General features: G+C 39.8%; 1 protein-coding gene across 1 annotated transcript in view; it reads left to right on the forward strand.

Moving 5' to 3' along the window:
• LOC143270582 (uncharacterized) overlaps positions 1-19624 on the forward strand; it is a 444849-nt gene that overhangs the window by 418048 nt on the left and 7177 nt on the right. The gene's annotated exons all lie outside the window — the stretch shown is intronic.

Consider the following 19624-nt stretch of genomic DNA (forward strand, 5'->3'; position numbering starts at 1 on the left):
CAACCCCACAATTTCCTGTTGTTATTATTATTTTATAGTTCATCTCATGTTAAAAAGAAATAAATCTTCCTTAATTTGTAACCTCCTACAGCTTTGCTACATTTTCAAATTTGTCACAATAATTTTCTGTATCATTTAATCCATATGCCTCCATTTCCTCACAGTCACTGCTTCTTTGAATTCACTCTTTGAAGCACTTTATATCCACCTGCTCCTCAAAACTGTACTCAGGATGGTGTGGCTGGCCAATGGGAAGTGAGCGGCAACAAAGGAAATTCTTGGATTCCAGCAATGCATGTGTAACAGGTGTAGAATGGTGATGTTGGTCCAAAATGTGCTCAATTCTAGGGCTTCCTATCCTCACCATTTCTCTATTAGTTCTTTCCCACAGACTCTAGACTTATATATCCAGTTGACTACCTGACTTTTCTACTTAAATATCTAACAGGCATCTCAGGCTTTAAAATCTCCGAATGAAATTTGACTTCCCGCTTGTCTGTTCCCATAGTGTTTCTTATCTTATGAAAAGCATCACCCTCCATTGCATCCAAGATATATAGAACATTTGCCTTTCTTCCCTGTTAACCACATGCCCAAAGCTTGGCCTTGGGAAAATAGGTGAGAGAAGTATGTGTCACAGGGAAACATTCCCCGCAGGGATGAGGGACTCAGCCATTTCTTCCTGCCATGATACTCCAGAGGAAATTCCAGTTTATAGAGGACCATCAGGATGGTCTGATAGCCAAAAGGAAGAAAACAAGTTGTTTTATTTAGAATATTTTTACTCTTGCAAGTAGGGTTACCTATAAAGCCTTTGCTTTTTAATACACTTGGGGGGACTTCTATCTATCTAGTGAAATGTAAGCTCCATAGGAAACCCCCTTCCTTCATTATTCTTGACATCTCAGGCACCAACCCTAGTTGCAGATAGCTTTAACAGCCATATGTCTCCACCATTAGAAAGTCTTGGGGGTGTTTCTAGAATCTTTTCTTCCCATTTCCTATTTCTCAAACCACTTTAGCTCTCATATATTTTTTAAGCAGGGGAGGTTAGACATAAAGCACTTGGCCAAGCCTCCCACTGAAGGCAAAGTCCCATCCTTAGAGCTCAGTCCCCCTTGTAGATCTTAGTTTAGATGCAGAAGAATTAATGATGAGCGGTAAATTCTGTCATTTCATTCTGTGTATTCTACTCTGCCATACCTGGAAACTGTAGAGGAAGAAGGGAGTGTAAGGGCTCAAAGCAGTGATTCCAAGTAACAAAGCATCTACTTCTATAGCCATCCTGGCAGGCATGAAATAATGTAAAGATATACTTTTGGTCCTCCCTTTGGTATTAGGACACTGATACCCTTGATGCCAAGAATCTCATACTGAGAGAAGGAACAAGCCAGGACCCTTGAGGAAGCCAGGAGGACTTATTTTCTGAGAAGAAACTTAAAACGTATCATATTGCTTTTCAGGAGACTGAAGCTCAGACAATGGTAGAGGGGGTCAGGAGGGAGGGACTAGCTTGACCAGCACTGCTGAGCTATGGATACCTCTTGATTTTATTCAAAACTAAACCTCTGATCGGATCCTGAGGATGGTCTTGATGGAGGAGTCAATGAACCTCTTTGTTCCTCTTCCCAATGTACTATCATAGCCAACATCAACAGGCCTTCTTAGGGTGCCATCTTGTGTTGTCAGGGCAGCATTCATGGAAAGTGGTCCGGTGGGGCTGAAGCAAAGAAGAGAGTTCATTTATCAGTCTTTCATTTCTGCTTTCCACTACTCAGTGTGTCTTTAATTGGTTAGCGAGTGTCTTAGATACGTTTATATTTCTGCGATAAAACATCATGGCCAAGGCAACTTATAAAAGAAAATATTTAATTTGGGGCTTAAAGTTTCAGAAGGTTAGAGTCCATGACCATCATGGCAGGAAGCATGGTATCTGGGAGGCAGAAATGGCACTGGAACAGTAGCCGAGAACTCGCATTTTGATCCACAAGTAGGAAGAAAACACACACACACACACACACACACACACACACACACACACACACAATGGCAAAAAGTCTTTTGAAGCCTCAAAATTTGCTCCCAGTAACAGCACCTCCTCCAATAAGGCCACACCTCTTAATCCTTCCCAAACAGTTCCAACAACTGTAGACCAAGTGTTCAAATATATGAGCCTATGGAAGCCATTTTCATTTGAACCACCATAGTGGGATTCAGAGTCACGGTTTGGACCCTAACATAGATACCACTTACACATCAAGTATAGGAACTGTACAGCTGAGGATGCCTAAAGAGATCTTCCTTTAACATATTCTACCCCTCTGTTACAACCTGGGTGGATTAGCAATTCTAAAGAGGTATAAGATCACCCCAAGCTTATAAAAAGCCTCTTGAGGCAATACCAGGCTTGTTCTCCTAAGAACAAGAGGGGCTGAGCTCCAATAAACACATGACAATCTAATCAAGAGGATAGCCCTCGTAACCATACGACCACATTTTAGAATATCTGTACTATTTCCAGAATGGTTGCACTTAAAGCCATCATGCAGTCAAACAAACCTATGGGGTCAGGGAGGACAAAAAGACACACAACTGGACAATGTGCAGAGAGACGAATTTTGGAACACTCAGTCCTAAGTGATATGCTTCATCAAGTCTGCCCCTCATGGTTCAGGGACCTATGCAGAAGAGGAGGTGGAAAGATTTCAAGAGCCAGAGGTGACAAACCACTCTAAGGAAACACTGTCCTCCAGATGTAACAGGATTGACGCACATGTGAACTCATAGAGCCCATGGCAGTGCACGTGGCACCTTCACAGGGGTGAGCCACACAGGGTCCCCACTCTGAGAGAGGGAAGTGGACAGGATTCCTATTCCTAACCAAGAAGCTATTTGCAACCAATACCTATGGGCAGAGGAAAAATAAGTTTTCTACAATGTCATATAGATGGCATTTGCAGAGTTCTTGACCTAAGCCCTCATGTTGATGATAGACTTCACTGACCACACTGCTTACTGTTCCATGCATTAATAGCTTCTGCACACAGCTTGTTGCTCATTCTGGTGTGACCTCCTGGTGTACAGACTTGCCTTTCTGTATCACTCAGCTCCATGGCCATCACCTAGCAGCAGTGCAGTAAGTAAACTTCCAATTAGATGATGATGAATGAGTACACTGTATATTGGCACCTTCCCCACACTAACTTTCAAGGCCTTTGTGAAGTGGTAGAGAAAGCTGAGTTACTCGGGCCTAAGTGTTACATAGCTACTACAATATTAGTAGGCTTGAAGGACATCATAATAGTTTAAAACCCAGGTCTACAACTACAGTCAACAAATCAATGGTCAAGAAGAATGGGACCTGAGTCATATCTCTGATCCTGGAAGGGAACATGACATCTTGAACTGCTAAGAAAACTTTAATTGATAACTGTCAAAACCTGGTTCTGGAGAAACCTGGTAACTGATAATACCTGATTATTGAGAAAATAACCTTAATTAAAAAAAAAAAAAAAGATCCGATCCCCATTAGGGAATCTTCAAAAGCATGGTCCTAATATCTCAAACTGCTAGCCACAGATTGCTGCAACTTGGCATCACCGAGCTGCAGCCTATTGCCCTGTGACCCACACTTTAACCTGAACCAAACTTTAATCAACCAGAACTGCTCTTGTTTGTATGACTCTGATTTGCACAGGCCCTATTTACATGCCCAGGAATGCATAATTGAGGATTGTGTGCACTACAGTTTATGCTGACCTCCCAGACTAGGTAATCTGAACTGCATTTCTTTGCATGGGATGAACTACATGCCAGGAAAGTACACAAGGAAAGTCCCCCTTACTATAAAAGTAGTTTGCTCAAATGGAGACACCCCCACACCTGTCTCCCGCCCGCTGCCCTGTGCTCTAGGGGATACTGTAGTTACTTCCCAGCCTGCCTCCCTTTTGTGATCTACTCTATAAACTATTATTCCTGTTCTGGTCTAAAGAGTGAATTTGTTAACTCTACACTCATGCCTGCCCTACTACTGTAGTGGCTGAACACTCAGCCTGCTACAAAAATCTTATAAAATTACTATCTAGCAAGAGGCCTCTGATAATGAGCAAGGGATACCATATTCACTCCCCATAAGAGTCAATCTGACTCTTGTCAATCACCCACACAGGAAAACACCCATCAGGGGCCTTTGGAATAAAGCTTGCTTAAAACATAAATTGACATAATAGTATCTTTGGTCACTGTTAACTTACCCCTGTTGAGAGTGCCAGACTTTACTCTGTAGTAAGGACTGTCTACCTCCTGTACTATAAAAATGTCTCACCAGAATTCTCTCCATAGAGATAACAAGGACCAGGGAGAAGAGGCAGAGCCAGGGTGAAGTTTTTCATGTATTTTTTTTCTCTTAGAACACAAAAGGGGAGAAAAATTGGGTAAAACTTGGACTGGTCTTTTTGTGGCAAGGATGTGGGGAAAGGAAAAAACATTTTCTTTGGTGGTGGGAGTGCAAATTTGTACGGTCACTATGGCAATCAGTGTGGTGGTTCCTCAGGAATCTGGGGATAGATCTACCTGAAGATCTAAATATACCACTCTTGGGCATGTACCCAAAGGATTCTACCTCCTCCTACAGAGACACTTTTTCATCCACATTCATTACTGTTCTAGTCTAGATGTCCATTGACTGATTGAGAAGATATTGAAAATGTGGTACATTTACACAAAGGAATTTTGTGTTTTTTTAAGCTGAATGAAATTCCATTGTGTAATTAGACTAGAACATCCTTGCCAGCATGAGCTGCCATTTGTCTTATTGATGATTTTGGTTGACTGGTATAAAATGAAAGTAGTTTTAATTTGCATTTCCCTGATGGCTAATGATGTTAGCCATCAAGATTTCTTTAAATGCTTCTCAGCCATTTGTGTTTCGTCTCTTGAAAATTCTCTGCTTAGTTCTATTCCATTTTGAACTGGGTTATTTTCTTGATGTTCAGTGGTTTTAGTTTTTTATGTATTTTAGATACTAAGCCACTATTCAATACATAATTGGTAAAAATCTTTTCCCATTCTATAGCCTGATACTTTGTCTGAATGATAGCATCCTTTGCCATACAGAAGCTTTTCGACTTCATGAGGCCCCAATTAGTAATGGTGGGTCCTAGTGCCTGTGCTACCGGTGTTCTGCTCAGGGAGCATTTTCATGTGCCAGTGAGTTCAAGACTATTCCCCACTTTCACGTCTATCAGATTTGGTGCATCTGGCCCTATGTTGAGCTCTTCAGTCCATTTGGAATTAAGTTTTGTGCAGGATCATATGTATGGATCTATTTGAATTCTTCTACACGTAGCTGTCCAGTTTGACCAGCCGCATTTGTTGGAGATGCTTTTTGTTTTACAGCTCTGGAGGGAAAGGTATTCTGACTGTTCAGGAAGTCAAGCTATACTTGGAGCTGCAATAGGACAGACAGCTCAGCTCTGGAGGGAAAGGTATCTTGAATGCAAAGTCAGGCTATACCTGAAGCTGGGATGCAGTAGGAGGACAGTCTCCCTGCAGTATATAGCAATCCTGCTCCTCTCCTGGAGAAAGCCATCACAGCTGAGCTTTGTTCTGCCTACACCCTCCCCGCCCCCCATTTAGGGGGACTTCCCAGAAGAGCGCTGCTGCTTCTTCTCCTCTCTGGCCCAAGATGTTGCTTCTTCAGCTCCACTCTGCTAAATGGGAAACCCCTGCAGAAATGTAGCAATCTCTTCAGGCTCTGGTGAAAAGCTGTTACCTCTTTCTGCTCCATCTTACTCAGTCCCCTAAGGGATGTCTCAGCAAGGTTCTTCTGTTCTGCACCTGCAAATGAAGATCTTCACCTAATACTCTTTTAAGAAAGACATTTATCACTCTGGAAGTTGCAAACAGCCCAGCACCAAAGTTCACACTGAAACCCTGCCGGTGGCCCTTTCTGATTTCATCTCTGTAACGCCACTGCTCGGAGGCACACAGGTAAGTTTGGTTTCTAACATTTTTTTTTGTCAATTATAAGTTTTTGTTTTTAATGTTTTGAGGTAGGCAATTGGTTCCTTTATTGAAGTACAAATTGAGAAAAAGAAAATGCTATTTCTTTTAAAGTCCAGTATTAAACTCTACCAGCTGCACTAGTGGACAGCTGACAGAAGTGGAGTTAGAAGAGACAAGAGTATTGAATCTTGGGAGAACAAGGAAAGAGAGACCATGATAAATGAAGGCACTATAAGAATAGGGAGAAGCAGAGTGCTAGGGAGGTTCCCAGGAATCCACAAAGATGACTCCACCATAGACTACCGGCAATGGTAGAGAGGGTGCCTGAGCTGACCTACTCTGGTAATCAAATGGCTGAATACCCTAACTGTCATCATAGAGCCTTCATGCAGTGACTGATGGAAGCAGATGCAGAGATCCACAGCCGGGTCCCAGGTGGAGCTCCAGGAGTCCAATCAATGAGAGAGAGGAGGGATTCTATGAGCAAGAGATATCAAGACCATGATTGGAAAAAGTACAGAGACAACTAGCCAAACTAGTGGAAACACATGAACTGTGGACCAATACCCGAGGAGCCCCCATGGTACTGGACTAGGCACTCTGGATAAGCAAGACAGTTGTTTAGCTTGAACTGTTTAGGGGGCCCCCAGGCAGTGGGATGGGACCTGTCCCTAGTGCATGAGCTGGCTTTTTGGAACCTAGTGCCTATGGTGAGACACTATGTGCAGCCTTGGTGCAGGGAGGAGGGGCTTGGACCTGCCTTAACTGAATGTACCAGGCTCTGCTGACTCCCCATGGGAGACCTTGCCTTGGAGTAGGTGGGCATGGGGGTTGGGAGGAGAGAGGACAGGGGAATCTGTGGTTGGTATGTAAAATGAATAGGAAATCTGTTAATTAAAAAAAAGAAGAAGAAAAAAGAAAGAGACTTATTAGGAAGGAGGAGTCCAGGAGAGTGGCTGCCTCTGCCAGGGTGGGAAGGAACAGTCCACAACTGAACAGGCAGAGATGTTTATATAGGGCTTCTTAGGGGTGGAGTTTCTTGATGGAGAAGATTTTCTACTCAGAGATTGGTTAGTTTTCCTGCTCAGGGATTGGTTGGTTTCCTTGATTGGAGGCAGAGATGGCTTTGGTTTCAGGGTCAAACTCTGTTTCTTTTAACTGGCCCTTTTCAGCTTTTTGGCTCTAGTTCTAAGGCCAGGGCATATTTATTTCACTGGCTCTGATTCGAGGGACAAAGTATGTTTCTTTGGCACTGGTTTTAGAGTCAGGGCATGTTTCTTAGTTTCTGGGTTCAGGGATAAAGTGTTTCTTTCACTGTGTCAGGTCTCAGATTCAGGGTGTGTTTCTTTCACTGAGTCTGGGTTCAGGGCCAGGGTGGGTTTCTTTGGCTGGCCCCTTTTCCCTACAATAAGTATGGACCTCTTTGAATTCTTTTACATGTAGCTATCCAGTTTGACCAGCAGTATTTGTTGGAGATGCTTTCTTTTTTCAATTGTGTATTTCTGGCCTTTTTTTTTTTAATCAAAACCAGGTGCCCATAGGTATGTGTACTTATTTCTGGATCTTCAATACAATTCCATCGATCAATGTGTCAGTTTTTATGCCAATACTGTACATACTCTGTAGTACAATTTGAGGTTGGGGATGGTGATCTCCAGCAGTTCTTTTATTATTCAGGAAAGTGTTAGCTATCCTGAGATTTCTCTCTCTCTCCCTCCCTCCCCCTCCCTTTCTCTCTCTCTGTTTCCACATGAAGCTGAAAATTATCTTTTCAATTTCTGTGAAGAATCACATTGAAATTTTTGTAAGACTTGCACTGAATCTGTAGATTGCTTTTGGTAGAATGGCTTTTTTTTACAACATTAATCCTACCTATCCATGAGCATGGGAGATCTTTCCATTGTCCAATGTCTTCTTCAATTTGTCTATTCAGTGTCTTAATGTTTTTATTATATGCCTTTCACTTGGTTAGGGTTATCCCAAGTTTTTTTTTCATTTATTATTATTGTTGTTGTTATTATTATTAAAGAGATTTTTCTATTCATTTTATATACCAACCACAGATTCTTCTGTCTTCTCTTCTCCTGCCCCTCAGCCTTCCTCCAACCCACCTTCTCCAAGGCAAGGTCTCTGAGAGGTGTTGTTTTCCTGATTTCTTTCTCAGCCTGTTTATGATTTGTATATTGGAAGGCTACCATTTTTTGTGTGTTAATTTTTAATCCTGCTACTTTTCTGAACATGTTTATCGACTGTAGAAGTTTCCTGGAGGAATTTTTAGGGTAATTTATGTATATAATCATATCATCTGCAAGTAGAGATACTTTGACTCCTTTCCTGTTCATATCCCCTTGGTCTCCTTCAGTTGTCTTATTGTTCTTGCTAAGACTTCAAGTAGTATATTGAATAGGTATGGAGAGAGTGGACATTTTTGTCCTGTTCTTGATTTTGGTGGAAATGCTTTGGGTTTCTCTACATTTAGGTTGCTGTTGGCTGTGGGATTTCTGTAAGTCACCTTTATTATGTCAATGTATGTCCTTGGTATCCCAACTCTTCAGGAAGGAGTGTTGGATTTTGCAAAGGGTCTTTTCTGCATCTAATGAGGTGACCATATCATTTTGGTCTTTCAGTTTGTATATATGGTTCATTACATTGATTGATTTACCCATGTTGAACCATCCCCATGTCTCTAGAATAACGCTAACTTGATCATGATGGATAATCTTTTTTATGCGTTTAAATTTGGTTTTTTAAGTATTTGTTGAGAATTATTCCAGCTATCTTCATAAGGCATACTGGTCTTTAATTTCCTTTATTGTGGTTTAGTTTTTAGGATAATATTGGCTTAATAAAAAGAATTATACAGTGTTCCTTCAGTTTCTATTTTTTGTAATAATTTGAGGAGTAATGGAGTTAATTCTTCTTTAAGGCCTGATAGAATTCTGTGCTAAATTCATCAGTCCATAAACTCTTTTTGGAGTAGGAGACTTTTAATGCTTTTATTTCACTAGGTGTTATTTCACTAGGAGATCTATTTAAATTGCTTATTTGATCTTGATTTTACTTTAGTAGGTTATATATATCAAGAAATTCATCTGTTTCTTAGGTTTTCCAGTTTGGTAGAGTACAGAATTTTTAAAGTACGTCCTTATGATTCTCTATATTTCCTTGGTGTCTGTTGTAATGTTCCCCCTTTTTTCTCTAATTTTATAAATTTTGATCCCCTTCTCCATATTTTAGTTCATTCTGCTAAGGGTTTGTTAATTTATATTCTCAAAGAACAACTTCATTTCACTGATTTTTTTTTTTTTTTGGTGTGTGTGTGTGTGTGTGTGCGTGCATGTGCGCGTGTGCATGTGGCATGTGCTTCTATCTCTTCATTTCAGCCATGAGTTGACTATTTTTTTGCTGTCTATTCCTTTTGGGTATTATCTTCTCTTCCTCCTCCGCCTCCTCTTCCTCCCCCCTTCTTCTCTTTCTCTTTCTCTTTGTCCTTCTCCTTCTTCTGTTGGTCTTTTTCATCAGGACTGTTAGCTCCCCAATAATGACACAGAAACTTATTTAATTATGAAATCTCAGCTTATAGCTTAGGCTTTTTTCAAACTAGTTCTTATAATTTAAATTAACCAGTTTCTATTAGTCTACATCCTGCCATGTGGCTCATATCTCTTACTTCTCCATCTGCATGTCTTGTTTGTTTCCTGTCTCTCAGCACCTCTGCTCTTCCTCCCATTGTCCTCTGTGCTCCCCAAATTCTGCCTAGCTATTGGCCATTTTAGCTTATTATTAAACCATTCACAGTGACATATCTTCACACAGTGTAACCAAATATCTTGCAACATTTCCCTCTTCTTGGGAAATAAAAAAGAAAGGGTTTTTAACTCTAACATAATAAAACTATATACAGTAAGAACAATTATCAAGTAAGGATTACATTTACAATACCCAGTCCATTTGTATTTGGCAGATTCAAAGAAAATACTCCATTATTTGTCCTATCTTGGTGACTCCAAAGTTTTTGTACCTAACTTATTTTCTTTCATAGCTAAGGAAAAATATAACTAAAACTATGTAGTCTTCAACTTCATCAAAGACCTCAGAAGGATATAATATTACCTGAGTAAACAGGAAGTGCAGTATAAGCCACTTCCAAACCTGTAGAAATAACAGACATCTGGCTGCCTGGACAGTCACCCAACATGCCTCTACAATATTGGGTCATCCATTTTCTGCCTACAGTCTATCTGTCAGACTTTTCTATGAATCAGGAATTTTTGAAGGACTGTCCTATCCTGTCTTGGTTGCTTTTTTGTATGCCCTGCTTGTCCAGTTTGGGCAGTGTAGTGACAACAGTAGAGGCAGAGGCAGTTTCTTGCCCAAATAGCCAGTTTTTGGCACAAAGAAAGCAAACTCCATATGGAGTTTCTTCAGTGGTCATCATCTTCTCTGAAGTAAATTGGTGCTGCCAGGAGCAGACGTGTCTCACTGTCATGAGAAGCCCTATGTTATTAAAACATTAAAATTCTGTATTCTGTAGGTCTCTGAAGTGTTGGAAGACCATCCTATCTATTTAAGATATGTCTCTGATTGACCCTGAAAATATACCTAACTTGACTGTAATTTTGATTGTAATAGAAGACTAACTACTACCCTGTATTTCTTTATTATCCTAAATAGCTTTCAAGGACAAGAACTTTACATTACATTTTTAAATGAGCTACATAGGTACAATATCTTAAATAAGAGTAGAAACATACCTTCAGTGTAACAAAAATAACTTTAAATTTATATCTATATACCAAAATCCATACCAATGTAAAATATTTGAGGTTAATAGTTATCTTTTCCCCCTATATTACAATATCCCCACTAAATTATAACAAACATCCATAACCCACTGGATTACCATAAACTACTCACTCCACCTCTTGGGAATGTGGATGTTATGCTCTCTTAACTTCTTCCTGTTGTCTGGGGACACTGACATCTTTGGGGGACCTTAAGAAAATTAGAATAATGGTCAAGTTCTGGCTAGAATAGCCTACAAGGTAAGACCATCTCAGCCAGCAGCCTTGAAGCTGTTCTGGAAACTGCAGAATTCTGAGGAAACTGCAACAGGGGCATTCTGAGAGGCTGGATCACCTGGACCATCTGTTTTCCTTGGTGTCTGGTCCCCTTGCTCTGAAAACACAAACTTTCAAAGGTAACATACATATCTAAATTATCACAAGTATGGCCTCTGTGGTGTGCACAAGTCAGTTAAAGATGATTTTTTTGTTTTATGTTGTAGAATATTATTTTAAGATGTATTACATTTGTTTGTTCTGTAGAACATTGGCTTAATGATAAAAGGATGTGTTGCATTCTTTTATGTTGTGTTTTTTTGGCTTTGTGAAGTACTCTAGACAGGCTTTGCCAGTCTAGAGTACTTGATATTCTGATGAAGGGCTGATGGCCAGTGGCAGGCCAGGAGAAAGGAAGGAAAGGGCTGGCAGAATAAATAGAAGAATAAATCTGGGAGGAAAAGAAAGAAGGAGCCAGAGAAGGCTAAGAGGACTTCAGGGGCCAGCCACCCAGCCACACAGCCAGCCATGGTGGAAGAGTAAAATTAAGATATACAAAAGTAAGAGAAATGTGAAAGCCCAGAGGCAAAAGGTAGACAGGATAATTTCAGTTAAGGAAAGCTGACTCAAACAAGCCAAGCTAAGGCCAGGAATTTATAATTAAGACTAACCCTCTGTGTGTATTTATTTGAGAGCTGCATAGCGGAACCCCCAAAAGAACAAAAACAGCCAACAACAGTTTTCTGATTGAGCAGGTAAAATATACATCACTTGTCTTGTAGTTTTTGTAGGATTATTTCTTTATGTCTGTATCCAGGATTTTTATGGGGTTTCCCCTGATCAAATATGATCCCAATTACCTTTAATGAATCCATAGCCTTTCATTTCCTTTGGAAACAAAAGCATAATTTCTTCCCCAAAGTAACATATTTTTTTAATTCAATTTAAGACATTAAAAAAATATATATATAGACTAGTTTAATTTGGTAGTTTTTATAATCCAGTGTCTCTCAGCAGCTATCAAAACATTTTGCTCATCAGGAATCAAAACGTTTAAAGACAATACAACACTATACAGGATCCAGGCTTTCTGTATATTTCCCATCTCTACATGGATTATTCTTTTTTTTTTATTTTTTAACTTTATTTCTCTCTTTAAAGACTTTATGCTGTGGATATTGTTCTATATAAATAAAACACTGATGGCCAGTGACCAGGCAGGAAGTAGGTGGCCAGGCAGGAAGTAGGTGGGACAAGGAGAGAGGAGAATTCTGGGAAACAGAAGGCTGAAGAGAGAGACACTGCAGCCACCGCCAGGACAAGCAGCATGTGAAGACGCCGATAAGCCACCAGCCACGTGGCAAGGTATAGATTTATAAAAATGGGTTAATTTAAGATATAAGAACAGTTAACAAGAAGCCTGCCACGGCCATACAGTTTGTAAATAATATAAGCGTCTGAGTGATTATTTTATAATTGGATTGTGAGACTGCCGGGCTTGGGGAACCTGGAGAGAAGCCCTCCAGCAACAACTTTATTTTTAAATTATTGCTTTTTACAACTGTCTATATCCTTTTTTCCCCCTTAAGCCTTCACACATTGTTAAACGCACTGTAACCTGTCTAGAGGCTATAACAAATAGCTTGTGTTTGGACCTGTCTTTACTAAGCATCCACGTCATTCTCTGATCACATGACATACAGCTCAGCTTAGCCCATGGCACTGGCACATGGTACTAGTGGCTGGCAACTGGTTCCATCCCACAGGCAGCAGCCTGAAGCCATGTCTTTGTACACTGCCAAGAACTAGCCTGCCGGAGAGACTACAGGACTAGTTCTTTGCCCATAATTTTATTTTTTGTTTTCTCAGGCCCTATGTTTGGGTATTCATACCCCCCACATTAGATGCCATTTATAGACAGATTTTTTTTGTTGGGACCAACAGCTCCCCAATAATGACACAGGGATTTCTTATTAATTATTAAAGCTTGGCCTGTAGCTTAGGCTTGTTTCTAACTAGTTCTTATAACTTAAATGTACCTATTTGTATTAATCTATGTCATGCTATGAGTCATGTCTGTTACTTCTCCTACTGCATGTTTTGTTTATTCCCATCTCTCAGCATCTTTGTCTTTCTTTCCAACATACTCTGTGCCCCCAAAATCCTGCATAGCTATTGGCCATTTAGCTTTTTATTAAACTAATCACAGTGACATATTTTCATACAGTGTAATCAAGTATCTCACAATATTATCTTTTTCCTTCTTTTTTAGAGCTTCCAGTTTTACTATTGAGTTGCCAACATTAGATCTCTTTGTTTTTTTTGTTTGTTTGATTTATATGTGGACACTTGCATCTTAGAATGCCTTCTTTGTGTCTCATAGCTTTGAGCATGCTGTGTTTTCATTTTCATTCAATTTGAAAAATTTCTTTCTTGATTTCTGTTTTGACTCAATTTTCATCAGTAGTTAGTTATTTAGTTTCCATGTCTCCATTCACTTATTGGCATTTCTGCTGTTGTTTATATCTAGGTTTAATCCATGGTGTTCAGATAAGATACAGAATGTTATTTCCATTTTTTTTTTTAATATCTATTGAGACTTACTTCATGTCCAGTTGTATGGTCAATTTTGGAGAAAGTTCCATGAGCTGCTGAGAAGAAAGTATATTCTTTTGTGTTTGGATGAAATATTTCCCAGATATCTACTAGGTACATATGGTTTATGGCATTATTTAACACTAGCATGTCTCTGTTTAGTTTTTATCTAGATGACCTGTATATTGAAGAAAGTGTATTGAAGTCACCCACTATTGCTGTGTGAGGGTCACTATGTAATTCTAGCTGGGATTAAAGGTGTGTAACACCATCACCTGGCTTAATCTGTATTTTTAATTATACATTACATTTTAAAATGAGACGCATAAGCATAATAACCAAAACAAGAGTAGAAACATACATGCAGTATTACAAAATTAACTTCAAATTTGTATCAATATATAAACACTCATACCAATATAAAATATTTAAGACTGGTAGTTGTATTTGCTTTAAAAATAGATTCAATAGCCGGGCGTTGGTGGCGCACGCCTTTAATCCCAGCACTCGGGAGGCAGAGCCAGGCGGATCTCTGTGAGTTCGAGGCCAGCCTGGGCTACCAAGTGAGCTCCAGGAAAGGCGCAAAGCTACACAGAGAAACCCTGTCTCGAAAAACCAAAAAAAAAAAAAATAGATTCAATAATCTATCATTTTATTCTATTATTTTTATATCCTCCCTTTTTCTTTTCAGAATGGAATCTTGAATCTAATCTCTTTTGGTCAGCTTTTTTTTCTGATCATTACCAATAACAACTTGTAATCAACCCCCCTAAAATTATAACAAACACCCATAGCCAATATTTTGGGAATGTGGATGTTGTTTTCTGTAGACTGCTTCCTGTTTTCTTGGGGCACTATTAATCTTTGAGGGAACTTTGAGAAAATCAGGATAATTGTTAAGTCTTGGCTAGAGTAGTCTGTGAGGCTGGATCATCTTAGTCAGCAGCTTTGAAGCTGTTTTGCATGCTAGATCACCTTGGTCCATCCATTTTTATTGGTGTCTGTTCCCCTTGTTCTGAAAATATATAGACTTTTAATGGTAACATCCATATCTGTATCAATATAAATATAGATTGTGCATTGTACACAAGTCAACCAAAAGAGGACACCAGATCTCATTACAGATGGTTGTGAGCCACCATGTGGTTGCTGGGAATTGAACTCAGGACCTTTGGAAGAGCAAGCAGTGCTCTTAACCTCTGAGCCACCTCTCCAGCCCGATATTTCCTATCTTTATGTGACTTGTTATATTTTTTAAATTACTCTATTCCTTTTTAAAGGACTTTCTCTACACTTTATCTTTTCTATCCCAAGGGTATGCATATTTTAAAACATGCTGTTATCCATTTAGAAGTCTTCATCTGAATCTGTCTTTACTGTGTATCTGTAACCTTTTCTGTCTGCAAAAACCCTAAACCTGCCATGCAGTATGCTGCTGGGAGATACTTCTCTCTACTGTGCCCCGTGTGATGGGAACCCACCGTGTGGCTTAGCTCATGGTGTGGTGGCCATTGCCAGGAGCTTTGTCACTGTACTGCAGCAGGTATGAGAGACACAAGACTAGGAAGTCATGTCTGGCTCCATTTCTGTGTGTTTAGAACCTTTTTTAAAGCTCGCTCAGGCTTTATGTGGAGGAACATGGCCCTGGAAGTTGGGTGCCATTTATAGGCAGAGTTTTCCTCTCCTGACCCCCGATCCCAGATAATCAACATGGAGACTTAAGATTACTTATAAATGTCAGCCAATAGCTCAGGCTTATTACTAACTAGCTCTTACATTTTAAGTTAACCCATGTACCTCAATTATGCTCTGCATGTGGCGGTACTTTTATTAGCATGTTACCTACATCTCCTGCTCCCTCTGCATTGGGCTGGCAACTCCTCTGACTCCACCCTTTCTCTTCCCAGCATTCTCAGTTTGGCTCTCCTACCTAAGCTTATCCTGTTCAGCTATTGGCCAGTCATCTTCTTTATTAAACCAATCACAGTGACAAATCTTCATAGTGTACAGAATGGTTACTCGACAGCAGGACTATCTCTGCAGACTGAAGGAAATACCAAAGACCTGATGTGTTATGGATTATTAGCTTGGGATGTGTTACATTTGTTTATGCTGTGCAATATTTATTTAATGATGCAAAGATGTGTTGCATTCTTTTATGCTGTATTTGTTTAACTCTGTGAAGCTATGTTACTTTGTCTCCCTAAAACACCTTATTGGTATAATAAAGAGCTGAATGTCCAACAGCTAGGCAGGAGAAAGGATAGGCAGGGCTGGAAGGCAGAGAGAATGAATTTGAGAAGAAATCAAGGAGCAAGAAAAGGAGAGGAGAACTCCAGGGGCCAGCCACTCAGCTACACAGTAAGCTGTGGAGTAAGAAGTAAAGAAAGGTATATAGAAACAGAGAAAGATAAAAGCTCAGTGGCAAAGGTAGATGGCATAATTTAAGTTAAAAAAGCTGGTTAGAAACAAGCCAAACTAAGGCCGCGCATTCATAAGAAAGAATATGCCTCTATGTGATTTATTTAGGAGCTGGATGGTGGGCCCCCAAAAAGCAAGAGTAAAAAACAAAAGAAACTACAGAGATCTTTTCTGAAAAAATAAAAAAGAAAGCATAGCAATATAGAGAAGATAGGACTTTGGTGAGAAAGGCATGAACAGGTATAGTGCGTTCTCGATGCTCCTGTAGTCATTACCCCTATCTTAGCCAGAGTTAATAAAGGCTGTACAGATGATCAATGAGGATGCCACCTAGAAAACGATGTGTATAGGCACTGTTGTAGATGTAACAGTCTTATTAAATAAGAAACACAGAGCCAAATGCAGAGTCAAAAGCCCAAGAGGTCAGAGCAGTAGCTAAGAGCTGAGACTTAAAACCACCTTCTTAACCTTCTTGCCGCTGCCATCCTTCCCCTCAGAAAGAGGCCTACTTCCTGTGTGTCTGTCTTTTTATTGACTTTCTGTTCTGCCTTCTTATTGGTTGTAAACCCAACCACATGACCCCCTCGTCACTGCCAGTCTATACAGACCTCTAGGTCTCTATGGTTGGTATTGAGATTAAAGGCGTGTGTCTCCATGCTTGTTGTATTCCTGAACACACAGAGATCTGCCTGTCATGTGATCAGGATTAAAGGTGTGTGCCACCACCACCCAGCTTCTGCTATGGCTTGCTATTAGCTCTGACCCCCAGGCAACTTTATTTAAACATAAAATAAAATCACACTTCAGTACAAATAAAATATCACCATAGCTCCTGTAGTCATTACCCCTATCTTAGCCAGAATTAATAAAGGCTGTACACATGGTCAATGAGGATGTCACCTAGAAAATGACGTGTACAGGCACTGTTTATTATATTACCAATGCACCTGGCTACTGTTCTTGTCAATTCGTGATGAGGACATATCCAGGCCTGGCTAGTGGAAGGGAAGTTCCTACTCATCCCAACCATCATGTGACAACTTGGCTCTGAGTGACTTTGAATCTGAGCATCTCTAGAAAATATGGAAGCCTTGTTCACCTCTCAGTGTGGTCCTCTAACCAGAGAATCACTAACTGATAGGCACTAGGCAAGTTGAAAATATTGGAGGAAGATCATATATTTCTGCTAAGCTAGGGCCCTTCTATAGTTTCTCATGTAAACAGTGAAGGTAAACAGTGAAAATAAATACATTCTCTACTGTTAGTTACATGAGTAACCAACACAAACCTCATGCTACCTGAGTTCACTCATGTTGCTCACTCTTCTGCCATTTAATAGACACCACAGAGAAATTCTGTAGTGCATCCATTTCCTTGAGGGCAAGTTGTGTGTGTGTTTGTGTGTGTGTGTGTGTGTCTGTGTGTGTGTGTGTGTGTGTGTGTGTAGGGAAAACATTTACTTTGTAGTTGGCCATCATGAAGTAAAGTACAGTGGCATTTAAAATAACCCAGGCTGTAGTCTTGGACTTATATGAGCTGACTTGCCTAGATAGCAGCTGTTGGGTGTCACAGTATGATGAGTTCACAATGAACGTTCTATGACATGCTGCTGACATGTACTTAGATATGTTCGCACCGCAGTGCAGAGTGCCAGTATATATTGCGACTTGCCTCCAATATACACGCTTATAGATACAGTGATATTGTTTTGGAATTAGAGTATAATGGGGAACTGCTGTTATCGAGGTATGACATTACTAGCCATTGAATACTTCAATTAGACTGGTTAATGTTTCTCAAAATATCTTTAAATATTTATAACTTCTGTGTTGTTAGAATTATGTTTTATTATATATTATGTATATTCTATTCTCTATGAAATACTTTGAAATACAGTCCAGAAGAGGCTAGCTCTCCAGAACTGCTCCAGGGTTGTGAATAGAAGACCTCTTTCAGAGCTATAGCTGTCTTCATGAATTGTTCAAAACCTAAATATAGAGATGTTCATATTTGTGAAGAGCTGTTAATTAAGATTGTATGTTTTCAATGATCTTATAATACTAGACATTTTAATATGTAATGTTAATCCATCAAGAATTCTGGGGTTCATTTCATTAAACAGGTATACACTGACCATGGTAAAGTAGCTAGAATATTCTAGAGAACAATGCTGGCTATTTTTAGGCATGGACATTTGATTGATTGTATACTTAGGTCAACATAGGAATCATTTAAAAATCTATACCTCTTTTCAATAGAGATTGGTAAATTTGAAATGTAGGTCTTTAGGACTATCAGTCATATGCCATTGAAGAACAGTGACCTGGGAATTTAAAATTCAGGACTTTGGATAGCAGGATATTTTACAATATCTAACCTTCCCAAGTGTTGACACTGCTTGGGTTATATTCATTAAATGACTCAGCAACAGCATAGACACATGTTCTTCTTTATTGACTATGTGAATTCCCAGGGTGGAATAACACAACAGAGAGAGAGAGAGAAAGAGAGAGAGAGAGAGAGAGAGAGAGAGAGAGAGAGAGAGAGAGAAGGGGAGGGGAGGGGAAGGGAGGGGAGGGGAGGGAGGGGAAGGGAGGGAGGGAGAGAGAGAGAGGAGAGAGAGAGAGGGAGGGAGAGGGAGAGGGAGGGAGAGAGAGAGAGAGAATATGCTTAAGTAGAAGAGCCAAGATGTGAACCCAGACATATTGCCCACTATCCTGAGTCTCTAAACACATGTCAGGATATCTGCAAGTCTGTAGAAGTCCTAGGTACTATCTACTTTATGACATAGCCCAGGACAGGTATTGTTACATCAGTGTCACATTTCATCCTAGTCATTATAAGGAAGTACCAGTACTTCTCATCAGTTCACAGATACTTAGGGTTGGGACACTCACCTTCACCCCTGGCCTAAAGACAATTACAAATGGGGAGATCTTTGATTGGTGTCTAATGGCAATACAAATGTGGCCCTTAGAAGTACAGAGACCTTGTGAGCTATACACCCTGAAAGAGTGACACATAAGTACCCAGAATATCTACCCAGTTTTTAGAGTATGCATCACCCTTGAAGCAACTCTCATGTAGAACTGTGTTAAAGGACTTGAATGATCAACAGGATCCAGACAATCATTCTTCCCCATCACTGCTGGTTTTAAATTGGATGCCACAAAACACATGAATACAAAGGTTCATAGAATAGTAAGAAAAGACTAGAAGGAGAAACAAGACACAATATGCTTATTATTGCTTTCCACTCTTCAGTAAATTATTGTTGTATGTCAAAGGATGAAGGATCAATACAGTTACACCATATGCCTCATACTAAATTCACTTCCCCAGTAAAATGTATATGTTATCAAGGCTAAAATTCTATGTTCTTTGTGGTGAATGCAGAATCAGAATGTATCAATTGATGGAGGTTGAAATATGTTTGTGAGATATGCTGAAGGGATTGTTAGTTCTTCTGGGCTTCAAAATGATCTCAGGAATTGATGGTGATATGTTGTTTAATTGTGAGATTTATTTTAATGGAGAGAGTG

Source organism: Peromyscus maniculatus, chromosome 23 (genome assembly GCF_049852395.1).
Source record: "Peromyscus maniculatus bairdii isolate BWxNUB_F1_BW_parent chromosome 23, HU_Pman_BW_mat_3.1, whole genome shotgun sequence".
Lineage (NCBI taxonomy): Eukaryota > Metazoa > Chordata > Mammalia > Rodentia > Cricetidae > Peromyscus > Peromyscus maniculatus.